The sequence below is a fragment of the Molothrus aeneus genome, chromosome 13 (assembly GCF_037042795.1).
Source record: "Molothrus aeneus isolate 106 chromosome 13, BPBGC_Maene_1.0, whole genome shotgun sequence".
Classification (NCBI taxonomy): domain Eukaryota; kingdom Metazoa; phylum Chordata; class Aves; order Passeriformes; family Icteridae; genus Molothrus; species Molothrus aeneus.
In genome coordinates, this window is record NC_089658.1 from 12,227,109 (window position 1) to 12,241,121 (window position 14,013).

At 44.9% G+C, this 14,013-nt stretch overlaps 1 protein-coding gene across 1 annotated transcript in view; it reads left to right on the forward strand.

The window, feature by feature from the left end:
- CTXND1 (cortexin domain containing 1) overlaps window positions 1-14,013 on the forward strand; it is a 36,370-nt gene that overhangs the window by 15,563 nt on the left and 6,794 nt on the right. The window contains exon 2 of the mRNA XM_066558721.1: window positions 12,021-12,201. The gene's annotated coding sequence lies outside the window, so the exon portion shown is untranslated. The remainder of the gene's footprint in view (window positions 1-12,020; window positions 12,202-14,013) is intronic.

A 14,013-nucleotide genomic window follows, 5' to 3' on the forward strand; every position in this document is an offset into this window, starting at 1 on the left:
TGGGGCAGAGGGAAAGAAATAAAAAGAAGAACAGTGGGCACAATGCCCCCAGCTCAGCATGTCTGACCACCAATCTCTGCTTATTTCTAGAAGCTGAACACTATATTAACCCCTGGGAAAGACTCTTCCAGCTTGCATGGGAGACAGCAGGGTTTTGGTGCTGCTACAGGGCAGCTGCCCCTCTGTTGAGGTCAGTGGGAGAGATGCAGGTGACTCAGTGCCCAGGGATGCTCTCTGAACTCTGGGAACCCTCTGACCCAGAGAAGAGACACAAAGCTAACCACAAACTCCTCCTGGTGCAATGGTATTGAGTTAAATCCACAACAGAACAGCCTTCAGAAGCTATTTTAATAAATTAAGAACAGTTGGACCCTTTAGCACATAGTTACCATCATCTACTTAGTATGCACTTAAAATGCAATTATAGACAGGAAAATAATGTTCCTTTTCTATTGGCCTCGTTTTCCTTGAGTGAATTAAGTCTGCTTCTCATCTGCATTCCCAGTCCCAGCTGCTTCCTGACTGAGACAGATCCTGGAGGCTTTTTATATCCAGTAGCAATGCAGCAAGGCCATATGTAAGGCCAGGGTGTGTGTGGGAGCTGGGATGGCTCCTGGCTCCTGATTTATTAGGCTGCTCCAAGTTCCAGTGAGGAATCATTCCCTGTGTGGTGATTCATGAGGTAGCAAAGAGCCCAGATCCAGTTACCAGGCTGTGTGTTTAGGGTTAGAAAAGCAATGGTGCTTCTCAAGCTCAAAAAAAAAAAAACCATAACAGAAGGGAAGATAGTTTTTGGAGTGCCTGCCTGTGACAGAGCAGGTCTCTGAGGCTATTAATTACCCAAGACTGGTGGTAAAGTAGAAAAGGTGAATGTATAGCAAAGGAGTTTTCCTAAACATATATAAATAGAAAACCATTACACTTTCACTGGAAGAAGAAAAATTTGCAGACAGGGCAAAGCTCAAGAGCTCCCAAGCCCACAAATGCTTGTGTTCCCTGAATGTCATTGATGCAAGTCACTTGCTGCCATAATTAGCTTTGTCAGAAGACCTGAAATAGAAGGGGGAGGAGAGGAGTCCCTGCAGTATAAACTGATGGGGCCCTGTACCAGGGTGGGGTGTGGAGAGGATACCCCCAGTTTCTTAAATCTGCTTTCCTTCCTGACCATGGCATCTACAGGGTCATTTGCTGGACAGATATGCATAGGCTGGCCACATTTCACCAGGAGATTGCTCCACAGTTTCAAGGTTATATTTATGAGAAACCTGCCAAATGCTCTAATTGGTGTCCACTGCAGTAGGTCACCAAGAGGAAAAAAAAAATAATCAAACAAACCCACCCCAGGGCAGCATTCAGGAAACTACTTCATAGGAGAAGTTTTAAGTTGTGACAAGACAGCCTGTCAGACTTCTGGAAGACTTACTTTAACCTATACCTTCAGTAGATGCCAAAGGAATAATTTGGACACTGTTCTTTGTGGTCAAGTGCAGGTTTTTTATGCTGCTACTATAATATTTAAACACTTCCTATTAAATATTGCATATCAATAGAACTGGCTATATCAAAGAGCAGATAATTGCTGGCACTTATTTTTCAAAGTCAAAACTCTGCTTGAACTTCCCTTTGAGAAAATTAGGGTTTTATTAGCTGGCAGAGAGGGGGAAGTGATTCCAAGGGCAATTTGGCTTGGGAATGCAGTGTTCCCATCAGAGCATCCTTTCTGGCAGTGAGGCTTTCCTGAGAGAGAAAGTTCAGCAGGGTTTCCTGAGCCTGTTTAGCTCTCATTCCTGATTCTCTGGAGGCCTTGGAAGATGCTGAGATGGTCCCTTCAGCCATATGAACCCAGCAATGCACAAACCCCCCATCTTTCTCACTGCAAAGTCAGTAGTGAGTCAGTGCACGGAATAAAAAAGGCTGAGGAGGAGGAGGAAGTCTAAAGTTTGTGTTTGTCACCCATGCCAAGTGTAGGCTGCCAGCCTATACCTCCCACTGATTGCATGGAGGTGTCTTGGCAGCACCAAGTTTGCTCACTATCCTCAGCCCTGAACCCCCCAGGTCTGCTGCCCTTGATTTTGCTGCTCGTGAGGGACATTTACCACCACCATGATGGCCTTTGTGTGTTGCTTAGCCCCAAAGCACTGGGTTAAAGTGGAGCTGTCAGAAGTTTCCAGCTGCCCACGGTCTGCCTGGTTGAAGTCAATGCAGTTTTTATGAGGCGTTTTATTAGTAAAAGAATTTCTCAAGAAATCAACTCTCCCACTGCCTGTCCAACATTTACAAAACTAATTTAGTTCAAGGGTGCTTGCAGTCATGTAAATAGAAGCCAGACATTTTTCTCTGCCGGGGGAAAGTCATTCAAAGAGAGGTACCCAGCCATGTGCAGGCCATATTTTAGCATGCCCACAAAGAGCTATTTTCTATCTGAGTGCTGTATATCTCAGTGCTTTTGAAGGGTTTGCAGTGTTCCCTCAGCCCAGGGAGGGTGCCTGAGGCAGCCCCATTATTTACCCTGTGTCACCCCAGGGCTGCTGACCCTGGTAGCAGGACATGCACCAGGCTGTGTGTCAGCAGGATCTCCAGCCTCCTGCCCAGCCCCAAACACTTCAGCCACCAGCCTGTGCATGACTTCCCTCCTTGAGGCTTGGCATTTTCACAGAAACTGAATTTTACAGCACTCACAGCTACTTTCCATTGCTGCCCCCTCAGAGCTGAGGGTGCAGCTGGGGCAGTCAGTACGTGGACAGAGATGCTGGAGGAAATCTCTATTTCATCATCTCCATTTGCAAAGTTCACTTTGCAGAGCAGACAGAGAAGGCAGAGCCCAGATTTACAGACTGGGGGCAGTGTTGGAGGTTTCTGCTGGTAAAAGAGCTCCCTTGTATCTTTGCTTAACATCTCCTCAGCTAATAATAAGTTTCAGTTAATTCAGAAAAATAGAAGTAATAAGATGTTATTTGCCTTCCTTTGTAAGGGTTGACTCCTAAACTCAGCTAGAACTGAGGTCTGTGCTTTGCTGTTACAGGTGGCTTGAACAATCCTGCCCTAAACAGACAATTTGGAGCAAAACATGGTCCCTTGCCTTGTCCTGCCACAGATAATCCCAGTGAGTGTGTTAGCTGCCCCTGCACAAACCCTGAGCATCTCACACACCTCAGGCTGTACCTACACAGAGGCTTCACCCAAAAGAGGATGTGCATTTGAGTACAGAGGGAACCATTTCCCCCAGCCACAGCATCCAGATAATTCTTTGTGTTAATCTGCAGTGATGTGGGACAAGATCTGAGGCTTTTTTTCTGTGAATCAGAAACACTGCAGAACTGGGCAAAACTGGTTGTCCTTGTTTGCCTTCTAAGAGGAGACCTATGCTGAACCATGATGGAGCTCTAAATCTCCTTCCACCACTTCACTCCCCCCCTTCTCAATCAAACCCCTGCCTTGAGAAGTCTGACTGTTGCTGGCACATGAGCAGGAGCAGCTTCTGAGCACAGCACTGATGGAACAGCACCAGCAGAAGTGCAGCTGAGCAGCTGAAAAGCAAGGGCTGCTTTTGAGCTCAGTGTCCTGCCCTTCCAGATGCTCCAGGCTCAGCTGCAGCACATTGAACCTGTGGGAGATCTGGAGCCATTCCCTGCCATGAGGCTCAGCACTAGAATCATCTAGAAGACCTTGCAGAGAAAACAGTCCAAGGAGAAACGAAAAATACTTATTAAAAAAAAAAACAAAACCAAAACCAAACAGTTTCAGATCTGCATTTGCACATATATAAAATTTTGCCTTAGAAAAATCTAGTTCTGTATTGAGTCATGAGTGCAGTCCTGTTAGCTCCTGTCCTAAGATAAATCTTCACACAGAAGTACACCAGATGAGGTAGGGAAATGCAGTTAACCCTACTGGTGTCATCGTGTCGTGCTCCCTGCACAGGTTTAGACACCATGGGCTGGATGCTCTGTGTGTGTCTGGTGAGATGGTGCCCAGGGGTAACTGTCTCTTCCTCAGCACTCACAGACATGGGATGGAATTCCTGTGTGTTAGATGTGTTCTTGCTTCTGGCCCAAAGTCACCTGCACTGCAAAGCAACTCTGCATTGCCTGCATTTGCAATTAATTAAACTTCCAAGAGCGTGGACATGAAACGAGCCTGTGACAATAAAGAAATAGCAGCCATGGACAGGCAGAGACCCACTGGGACACATCTCACCTTATTATTCATAGGACTGAGCTGTTTGAGTTTAGTTTCTTTTCATGCATGAAGAGCTTTTGAGGAATCTCATTATTGCACTGAATATAAATATATTCAGTAAATATGAAGAGACAGAGTTAAACTAGAAGCAAAGATCAGCGCCTGGTTTTAAAAGTATTAGAGCTATATTACTTACAGATACAAATAGAGATTGAAGATGAAATTGGATCAGATCTTAAATATCTTCTCTTCTCTTAAAGGGACTTTCCAGAGGCAGCCCAAAAGCATTGGCAATCCAAGAAATAAGAACATAAGAACCCTGTTATGGGGCAGCCCAGAGGTCTGAGGGGAGGTGCTCTTTGGGGACCCTGTGTCACATTTGGCAGCCCATCCTCCAACCCCCACAACTGCTCCTTTAGGAAGCCACAGGGAAGACCCCTGATTAGTGGTTTTAAGGTTTGTTTCTGGACCTGTTGTCTGTAATTCATCCAGTACAAAAAGCTGCTGGTGCTGTCTGCAGCCCTCTGTGGTAGCAAGTTTTGGGAAGTCACTACCTGCTGAATAAAGCAGCCCTTTTTTCTATAACAAGCTGGTTGTCTACCAGTTCATTGAATGCCCCCAATTACCTGTTTTGAAAAGTGGAGGTTTTTTTTTTTTTTAATGGGAGGAAAGAATTTTCCCACTCGCCTGATTTGTGATTTTTGTATAGTTCAAACATTATTCCTCAGCCACCTTTTCCCCATCTTCTTCAGACACTTATAAAGGAGCTGATCATCCCTTTGATCATTTTAGTTATCCTAAAGAGAACTCCCTTGGGGCAGGAATCTATTCCTCAGCCCACTTCTCTCCTTTCAAACCACCTTGATCCCAGTCCATAAAACCCAAAATAAAAAATGACAACAGGGGGTAAAGGAGCACTTGAGTTTGGGACATCTGGGCACATTCAGAAGTCAGTGTGATCCCTGCAAGGGAGAAAAGACCTTCCAAACTGCTGAGTCAGTTCAGGCAAGCCCTCCTGGCTCCCTGTACATTAAGTTCACTTAAAAATGTTCCTTGTGGCTAATGGTGCATTAATAAGGTGTTGGCTGTCTGGGACTGCTGGGGGCTGTGCCAAAACCAGTCCTTTATAAATTGAACACGTGCAAAGGTTCTGGCAGCCTGATTCCCAGTGACCCACTGACAAGCTACTGGTCTAGCTGAAGATGTGGAGATGGAATGTAATTGCCCACAATCTTTTTAATCAAGGACTACACTTCCAGTAATCTGCTGCAGTGACAGAGGAAACAACATCAGGCTGTAACACATGTCTGGAATCAAAGCTCTTTTCTGTACAGTCTTAATTAAAGAGTGTTTCTCACTACAAGTTTTATAGAAAAGTCAACGAGCTTCCAGCTGAGGAAAGGACCTTTCTTGATGTGATGAAAAGGCTGCACAAATACTTACAGAGTGTACATGAGTACATGATCAGGAAAAAACCCCATGGAGAAACACAGGTAGCACTCAGACCATGGGTTATACTGGGGAATGTCTTCAAAACAGATTGGGATGAGAGGGAAGAAGGGAATGAAAAAGCATCAGTCACCCCTAAAACAAACAAAGCTATGGCCAAAGCCATCACTAGCATGGATCAGAACTGCTGCAGGGAAGGTGAATTAGAGCCTGGCCTGGAGCAGCCCCCCAGGGCAGGGGTACCTGAGCATTCACCTAAAGGTGGTCCAGGGAACATGACCCAGAAAGGAGAATGACAACCAGGGTGATAATCATGGGGTGGCTTTTCACTGCTTGGACAGCCTCCATGCCAGGCTGTGCTGGTGATCACTACATTGGTGTTCTGCCCACCTCCTGCCACCAAAGCCCAGTCAGAAACAGGCCCATGGTTTCACCATGCTGAGAGATCATTTTTGACTGTTCCCTGTCTTTGATTAAACACAAATTTTATACCCATCCATCTGGCACTCCTAATAAATACATTCCACAACCAAGAGATACTCAAAGTTTACAAGTTTAAGTTGTCATCCCTCTAAAACCACATTGTAACATAATCTGTCACAGAGGCCAAGTTTAGCAGGATTTCATAGAATCACAGAATGGTTGGGGTTGGAAGGGACCTTAAAAGGTCATCAAGCTCCAAGCCCCCTGCAATGAGTTGGGAGATCTGTAATGAGATCAAGTTACTCAGAGCCCTGTTCAACCTTACCTTGAATATTTCCAGAGATGGGGCATCCACTACCCTGCAGTGTTTTACCACCCTCCTTGTGGTAAATACATCAAATCTGAATAGATCCTGGTTTAGTTTAAAACCATTGCCCCTTACCCTAACACAACAGCCCCTGCTAAAAAAGTTTGTCCCCCATTTGCACAGCCAGCCTTGATGCCAAAACCCAGCCTTGGACAGATCTGATTTACTGCAGTAGAAGTTGCCCACATGTCCTGGGAAGGGCAAGAGACAGAGACCATGAACAGCTGGGCTCAGGATCCTGCCTGATCCTCACTCATCTCAGCAATGGGCCATTCATCCTTTCACCCAGCCTCCCTTGGTGACATGCCAAATTTGGAGGCTGCTATATTGCTTACCTACCTACAGAGCTATAGACCAGAGCTCAATTATCCTTAAATTCTTATCAGGATCCTTCACTCCAGCCAGGGCTGTCATGGAAAATGTAATGCATGTCCTGACTCAAGGTTTTGGTTCATTTGTAATAAAAATCATCTGGCCTCTCTCTGAAGGAAGATGCAATCCATCCCTGCTGGGAGACAGTGGAAAACACAGTTTATGTGGGTGCCAACTGGATCCTCCTCAGAAAGAATCTTTTGTGCAGCGTTCATGTGCAGAGCTGTGCAGAAAGGGAGGGGGCTCTGAGAACAGGAAGATTTTCTGTGCTGTTGAGCTGTTTGGCTGCTCACACTGGTTCCAGATGGTGCTGGAGGCACTCAGTGCCTCTGAACACAGGCCAACTTTCACTCTCCCTGTTCTTATAGTAGCAGGAGAAAAACTGTCCTCTTGAGAAAAGAAAACAGGGAAAAACTAGTAACGATACTTCTGCTTCTCCTGTTGGCAAATTAGAGCTGGAATTAGATAACATGCTGCAACAATTCTGGTTTTCCAGCTGGAGAGGGAGAGAAGCTGCTGTGGGTGTCCCACGTAGCACAAAGCTCTGCTCCCTGGAACCCAAACTCATTTGGATCACCTGGGGCCCCCAGATTTTAATTTCAGATCTTCCATTATTTTTTCCTCCTATTCCTCACACCAGCAAGGAGAGGTAAATCTGTGTAAGTAGGGCTGGTTTTGCCATTGTTTCCTGAGGGTTTCTCACCCTTACCCAACGCCATTTCTGGGCTCTGGGGCTGCTCCTGGGGGTCCATTTCTGCCCAGGGCCCTGGCAAGCGAGGCTGGCAGTGTTAAACCTTGTGTCCTCTTTGCAGTCAGGTCCATATTTCTACTACAGCTTAGGAGTCTTAAAGACTGGATGAATCAGCCTTTGCAAGATGTCACAGACATATTTTACAAAAAATCCTTTCCTTAGGATTTTTTCTCCTGAGAAGCCAAGAGGCCTCAGAAATGAAATGTAAACAATGATTATCTGCTGGTGTGGAATGCAACAGGTGCATCTTTGATTGGCCTCATGTGGTTGTTTTTAATTAATGGCCAATCACAGTCCAGCTGGCTCAGACTCTCTGGTCAATCACAAGATTTTATTTTCATTCCATTCCTTTCTATTCTTTGCTAGCCCTCTGATGAAATCCTTTCTTCTATTCTTTTTAGTATAGTTTTAATATATCATTTTCTTTTAATATAGTATATATACCATAAAATAATAAATCAGCCTTCTAAAACATGGAGTCAAGATTCTTCTCTCTTCTTTCATCCTGCAAACACCACCACAGCAAGATATTTTTTTTTCCAGTTTAAGATAGGATGTGGTTCAGCTGGCACCCCAGCCATGGTTGGTCACCACAAAAAGCCAGAGCAGGAGGTCTTGTGCATGAGCACAAGCTGCAAACATCCATCCTCACCATCCCCTGCAGACTAAACTGGTTCAGAAAAGGAACAGACAGGAGCAGTGCCTCTGATGGAAGCCCTGTGTAGAACCTGTGTCAGTTTGTCTTGTTTTGAGCCAAAACACACTCTGGACTTTGAGCTTTATTTTTGCTTATGTTTAATTGATCAAATCCATCTCCCCACAAATTTCTGAGGTATCTGAGAAAGGTCTGCATTAAAAAAAGTGTATGAATCAGTTATCAGTATGGATTAAAGAGTACCTGCAGCTATTGCAATGGCAAATCCAACTATTTTGGATGTTTTGCTGCTCATTTGTTAAAACTTTCTTGACTAGGAGTTACTTCATTAGCAAGAATTTAAGTTTTGACTTGAAATAAGTGATTCAGAGATGAAGCAGGGCTATATGATTCCCTTCTGCCTATATTTGTGGCTGTTCTAACCCAGCTATTTTTCTGAGAATTCATCCACAGTACTTTTCCTCAACTGGAAAAATATTGATACAGCCTCAATCTGATCTGTATGTAGCTTTTCAAGATGAAAGGGCAAAAGATGTGTTTCTGAGATGTATCCTGCAAGTTAGAGAATACTGGACATCACCACCACAGGGTAATATTTATGTAAAAAGGAGTTGCTGTTCTACCTTGAAGTGAGCCTTTTGTTTTTGTAAAATAAAAATTTAAAAAAAAAAAATTCAGAGTACTACAGAAAAATATGGGTCATTTTTCCTTCTTGTCAGCTTTACTGCAGTGAAAAATTTCTCCATAGTTTTGCTTATAATTCTCTTGGCTAACAGTCATTGTTTAATTTATAAAATAGCTGCCAGGACCAACAGGCATGTTTGTCTCCTTTCAGAGGATTTAAACAGCAGAGAGTTTAAAAAGCAGATACTCCATTAAAATGAGTTTATACCATATCTATTCAGATCTTACAAGCCTTGGCTTTAAAGCCTCATCCATTTGTTTCTCTCAGACTCCTTTACATTTGCCTCTTGCCTTGATGAAAGGGGATGCACTGAGTGCATCCCTGCAGTGATAAGGAAAGCAGCTTCAGCCCCCTTATCAAAATACACAGGGAATGAAGGATGGTCCTGCTCAGACAGATGTTCCTTCTCAAGCTCATCTAAACTTTTCACATCCCAGGTATTGCTTTGCATTTGCTGAGCATTATCTCCTAAAGGATGAATCAATGATCCCAACAGCCCCAGGGTGGGAGCCAGCACTGCAAGGATGGGCTGGACCACGCTGTGCAGTCCCTGCAGCTCTCCCACCACAGCAGAAACACAAACTGGGGACCAAAGGTGTTGGGGAAGATGAAACAGGAAAGCCTTATAAATATGAATGTCGGGCAAAAGATTGTGAGAATATAGAAACTATAAGTGAGACTGAAATGAAAGCAAGCTTTGAGATCCCTTAGTTACTGAACAACAGGAAAACAATGGTGTGGCTGACTGAAGGTGATCCCCTTTTCATTAAACAATTCCCTCTGCTTGCAGGCAGCTCCAAGGGTCAGAGCAGACCCTACTAGCTTGGCAGAAGGGGTCCAAAGAGGAGTTTTTAGGGTTTAAAATGCAACACAGTATGGTAATGTAACGATTCTTATAGGCTGTATGGAAATGCTATAGGATTTGTATCTTGTACTAGATTGGTTAGTGAGAATCAGAATATTCAACACAGAAGGAGATTTATTGTATTGTAATGGGAACCTCGCTCTCTTACCCTTTTACTCTCTTACCCTCTCATCCTCTCTCCCCCTCTCTTCTCTGGGGCCTGCTCTGAGCTGTGGCTGGCAGCTCCCAGCAGGGCCCTGCACCCAGGCCCTTTGCAATGAACCCCAAATTCCACGACCTGGCTGCAGAGATCTCTGGTCTCTGCCCATCCCCACCATCCTCCCCCCATCACTCCTACACAAAGCAATGTCCCTGCAGCTCTCCCAGCAGTCCCAGAGCTCCCTTCCCCAGGGATGAGCCCAGGACAGTGCCAGGGAGGGGAGGCACAATCCCTGGGCTGGGGTCTGAGGGAGCACTGGATTTTCTTGCTCCTCCTGCTCCCCTGTGGATTGAAAAGCAACAGACACAGAGACAACATCACAACATCATCCTGCCTTGCCTGCCCTTGTTCATGGTGCTCCCATCACCTCCCACTCTTGTGTCCAGCCAGCCACCCATAGAGAGCATCACTGATCCTGTCCCTCTTTTTCACCTCTGAATGACCACTTCCAGCCTCTGAGAAAGATTCCCAGATGTTCTCACCTCAGCAAAGTTTAATCAAGGATTTCTCACAATAGTTGAGCTTTGGGAGGCTGGAAACACTTTTTACTCCAGATCCCAGCTGTCCATCAGTTCACTCAACAGTTCTGAACAGCAACTTGTTCCCAAGCACAGCCCTCTATTTTTTAATCTTTTGTTAATGAGCGATTCCACATGCTCCTTGAAATGATTATTTGATTTAGGACATCCTCAAATTATGAGCAGTTATTTTAAGTGTATGCTGCATCTTTTTCTCAATGAAGATTAATGTTATTCTTGCCATGGGGCTATGTAGGAAGGAAACATTTGTGCAGCAGCAACTTTTAAAACTTTCCCCAGATTGATTTGTGTGTTTATTTGTTTTAAGCTTTTGGGCTCTTGCAAATGATGTCTTTAGTCTTCTGATGGAATACTGGCATCCAGTGATTTACAACTGGCTAAAAGCAAGTGTGTGGAGGGAAGATTATTTGTCTCTTTACCCTAACTGAGGGCTAGATTGAATAAAGGAGTTTGTGTAAACTAAGCTAAGCATAAAGATTTAAAGTCTTTATGTAAAGCAAGAAATAAAATAGTCCAACAACCAAAACAAAATGCCAAACAATGAGTTAAAAACAAAGATTAAACCTGCCTTCAGCTACACAGGAAAAATCATGCTTATAGGAAGGCAGAGTTCCTGAAATGAAGTATTGATTTTCTGCTGAAAGAATTGTAAGTATAAAAGGACAATTAATTTTTAGACTAAGCTAACGGTCACATTATTGCTCTCTGGGTGTAGTAAGCTCTTCTGTCTGTATCTATCTACAGCATTTGACTCCTGTGCTCAGAGGCAGTGAGTTTTTAATCCAAACTAGATTGTTAAGAATATTAGAGTATGATCAAGTGTCCAGGCCGTTCCTGTAGAGGTTTGAGCTTCAAATTGAAGGTGACTTTGTTTGACAAACACACACAGTAGCCCTCTGGAGCAGCATCTCACCTTCCTTCCTGGCCACTCACCTCTAGTCCCCTGCCTGAGCACACCTTGTCCTGCTGAGTCCCCTCACAAGGGTTTGGGGCTCATCTTTTGGCTTGTTCTCCTCAGCCTTCCCATCCTACACCTTGGAACTCCTGTCCACAACAATGTGCAAAAAAGCCAGATTTGTCACCAGCAAGCATTGCTGCCTGAAGCTATTTCGTGTGCATGTAAAAAAGAATATTGTCCCAAATCAGACAGACTAAAAAAAAAAAAAGAAGGCAAATAATTAACAGCTTTTAAGTCCTGGTGTATCAGTTCAGATAAATCAAGCAGTTTTCTTTAAACAAACCATACAAGCCCTAAATAAATATTCAGACTCCTGAGCAGGATCAATTCAAACCTGGCTGATCTTTCACTGTGATTTAAAAACAAGAATTTCTGCTTGTTTAAGAAGAAATATTGATATGACCTCGGGCTTGAGCATTGCTTTTCCTCTCACAAACGCTCTTCCAGGGAACGTGTGACAGTGAATCCATGCTGGGCACGAGTGGCTGGGGCTGCCTCTGGAGCGGTTCCCAAGCTCTGAACGCGTCTGTCCCGCCCCATCCCGTGAGGAGCAATTGTCAATTATTCTTTTTTTCCAGAGCTCCCCGGTGAGAGCTGCTTCTGCTTCCAGGTCTGGCTGGAGGTGAAGCTGAGCAGAGCCCGGACGCCGCTCAAGCGCCACTGACCGAGCAAACTTTTGAAATATGACTGCAGGGAGGATTTCATCTCCACAATGCTGCTATGCTGGGATGTGACAGGCTTCCTACCCAGGTCTGGAAGGTATGGATTTGCTTCCTACATGAAATCTTATCATTTCCCTTCCCTTCCCTCCCTGTACATCTGTGCTTTTGTGAAAGGAGTATGGAAGAAAAAAAAACAAAAACCCTCCAAAAAAACAACAAACCAGAACCAGACACTGTTTTGAAATAAATCCTAAGGGTTGAGATGAGTTGAAACATGATTAACCAGCATAGGAATCAGCTCTCTACAATGTATGTGGTTCATTATTAGTTTATATTTAAAGTGACAGTGCCAAGATTATCAGCTCAGGATAAAAGAAAACCAAAACATGGATTTTAAAGTATCTTTCATAGGTAGGGCTGATAGCAAAATTCAGGCACACTGATGAGCACAAATGTTACAAAGAGCCTGTAACACTAAGCAGGGTGCCAACATCCTGCAAAAGGTCATAAAAATTGAATATAATCTCTCTTCTGTGGCAATCCCTCATGAAAAAGGCCCTGGGAAACAAAACAACCAGCAAAGACCAAATGCTCAGGATGGAGCCTTCAGTGAGGTAAAGGGTTCCTGACCCCGACCCAGCTCCAGGGACTGTCAGAACAGACACAGAAAAATCCAGGGGAGCAGGGCACCAAACCTTGAGATGCCAACCCCTCTGAAGAGACACAGCTGCTGCCTGGGGCTGGCCCCCTGCAACCCTCAAGGAGCCAAGGGCACAGAGTCACTCTCGGTGCTGAATTCCTCACCCAGCACAGCTCCATCCCTGGGTGAGCCTGCCTGGGGCACACAGCTACTCCCAGAGGGGTCACAGGGGGAGAGACTGCACTGAAACATCCAGGGATGTACAGGAAGACATGGATGCAGCATGGCTAACTTGCCAAGTTGGAACCAGGGATTGTTTCTTTGTTTAGACCTAATCACATTTTCAACAGATCTGAAGAATATTAAAAACCACAATTCTAGAGCTTATTGCTGTCAAGCTGAGGAAAAAAATGTAATTTTCTACAATTCAACTATTCAGAGAAAATTTGATCATTCAAGTATGAAACTTTATAATTGTTTCTGCTGATTTTTCCCCCCACATACACACAATGCTGTGAATATCAACCCTGCTAGCAAACAAGAGCAAAACATGCAGCCAAGCAGTCTGTAGCTGGAGAGAGAGCTAATTTCAACAGCACTGATGGACTTCACACACCAGACCAAGAAAAACCGACTGCAAAACCCCTCTGCTCACCTGCACAGCACATCCCAGGGCTGGGATGGAGGGCAGGGGGTGCAGGCAGAGCATCCAGCATGGAATTAACCTGCTCCATCCTGGGATTCACTTCCACAGCCCACTCCAGAGCTGGATGCACTGCTGGGCACCAGGGGAGTGAGGAAGGGCAGAGGAGGCCCTGGCCAAGGAAATGGGAATTAAACAGGACAAGTTGTGCAGCTGTGACAGAGGTGGAGAAGCACAAGGAGCTGGCAGATGGCAGGACACAGCATGTCCATGGGACATGTGGGAGCTGGGCTTTCCCAAGAGGAAACAGTCCTGGTGAACACTATTTTTTTTTAATTTGGGGATTATTTTGCATTTTTGCATTTGTGAACACATCTACTTTTGCATTTGGGGACTGTCTCTTGCCTGATCTAGTACAGCAGCGAGCTCCAGCCACAATAAATTAACCTGGAGCCAGCTGCCCCAGGCACAGCCCCATTCCAGCACCAAGGACTCCTGGAGTGCAGTAACAGCATGGAACAGCACCAGGGGCTGCTGGCACCAACCTCCCACGGCTCACATGAACCCTTTGACAGGCCAGAGCTGCAGAGGAGGCTCCACTCTGACAGAGGCAGGTGAGCAGCCAA